At 38.6% G+C, this 1,920-nt stretch overlaps 1 long non-coding RNA gene across 1 annotated transcript; it reads right to left on the bottom strand.

Annotated features, from left to right (window-relative positions):
- Positions 1-508: 508 nt before the first annotated feature.
- On the bottom strand, positions 509-1,920 carry LOC107833216 (uncharacterized). Its single transcript, XR_001658931.1, has 2 exons — positions 1,791-1,920; positions 509-1,760 (listed from the first exon to the last, which is right to left on the bottom strand). It is a non-coding gene; the product is annotated as an uncharacterized LOC107833216 (long non-coding RNA).

The following is a 1,920-nucleotide window of genomic DNA, read 5'->3' as shown; positions in this document are numbered from 1 at the left end:
TTAATATTTTCCTGGTTTTGATGCGTTCTTAATCTGGTCTTTAAATAAAAACTTGTTATACGTTACGAAAAACTGAACATTTTGCGTCATTAATCTTGTTAAACACGACATCATAACAATTACTGCAGGTCAATTCCAAATTCTGCATCTGCTGCTCCATTTTCCAGCCTTTCTGTGCAAGTCAGACTAGTTCTCTAAGGAAGAGCTTTGTTCAAATATACTCATCTTTCATGCATATTAAAATTCTCAAACAGAAGCCCATGGGGAGGGGTGTGTTTATGCGTTTGCTGACATTATGAGGGCAGAAGAGCTTTTCCCACCATCATATCTCAGTGATATCTGACAGCTGCTGATCAAATAGATGTGTGCTCCTCCCAGAGGGAGCCGAGCAGAGAAATTAGACGGACTGGAAGTCAGTGGAGAAACCAAACAGTATGAAAATGAAATCTCCTGTTTTCATTCTTCATATTTTCCCAAAGCATTTAGAGCCACAAGACGTTGCTTAATATGATTTTGCCATCATTTTTATTATTCTGAGGGCAGTAATCTCTCATTTACAGACATTAAAAAGCTTTTATTTCACAAATTTACACCACAATATTTAGTTTTTGAATAAAGAGAAACATTTTTTCTATTGCACTTCCCTTCAGGTGGGACTCTGCAGCTGTAAGGTTTTACATACAGGTTCACACATGCTCAGTAAAACAGGAGGCTGTTTGTTCAGCAGAATTGAAGTCATCATGGCACTCAGCTTGGCAAATATCAGATGAAGTGTTTTTTTTTGTTTGACATCGATTTTATGTGAATGTTTTCCTGCTGCAGGGTGCAGCCTGCAGGCGTTTGGTTCTGTTATTTTTCTCCGTTTTCTAACCAGATGATCATTGAGTGCAGCAGAAAAGCAGGCTGTGATTGTGATCAAAACAAACGCAAACCTTTGGATTACTTTAACGATGACATTTACAGGATGTTTTCAGGTTTGAAAGGCATCAACCAATCTGAAAAAGATCAAAATAGACCAGACTTTCCTGTGATTAGCACCAATCAATGGTCAATATCTCAAATAAAATGTTCATTCGGCATCAATCAGCAGCATGTTCTGTTGTGCAGCTTGTTGAATTTCATAAATAAAAATGTTTTAAAGGTTATCAATACATTTTGAGATGCATGAAAGTGGGCAGTTTTGGATTACACTCAGATTAAAAATATATCAAAATCAGCTAAGCAGACTTTGAGGAAAGCTGGATCTGGGTTGATTGATGCATTTCTTGAGACACTGAGCATTATTAGAACATTTAATTAAAATAAATCTGTTTTATTGAGCCAAAAAACACAGAAAAGGCATCAATCAATGTGAAAAATACCAAAATCGACCAGTTTTTCCTGCTGGTTTATCAATGGTCAATTGATCAATGGTCAATGTGTGAAATAAAATGTTCATTCAGCAACAATCAACAGCATGTAGACGTATGCACCTCATTGAGTTTGATAAATAAATAACATTAGAGTTCCCACTATTTTTAAAGCACAATTTAAAAAAATAAATGTTCATCTGAGCTGATGAATCCTGTTAGTGTGGAGGAACAGACTGATTGATGACAGATCTTTGTTTGAACATTTAATTAAAATAAACCGCAGAAAGTCACAGAATGTTCCTGATCTGGGCTGATAACTGGAACCAGAACCAGAACCAGAACCGGAACCAGAACCTGAACCTGAACCGGAACCGGAACCGGAACCAGAACCTGAACCAGAACCAGAACCTGAACCTGAACCGGAACCTGAACCTGAACCAGAACCGGAACCGGAACCAGAACCTGAACCGGAACCGGAACCGGAACCGGAACCTGAACCGGAACCAGAACCTGAACCGGAACCAGAACCTGAACCTGAACCGGAACCAGAACCTGAACCGGAACCAGA

Source organism: Poecilia formosa, unplaced genomic scaffold (genome assembly GCF_000485575.1).
Source record: "Poecilia formosa unplaced genomic scaffold, Poecilia_formosa-5.1.2 Scaffold345, whole genome shotgun sequence".
NCBI lineage: Eukaryota > Metazoa > Chordata > Actinopteri > Cyprinodontiformes > Poeciliidae > Poecilia > Poecilia formosa.
This window is presented reverse-complemented; position numbering and strand designations above follow the sequence as displayed.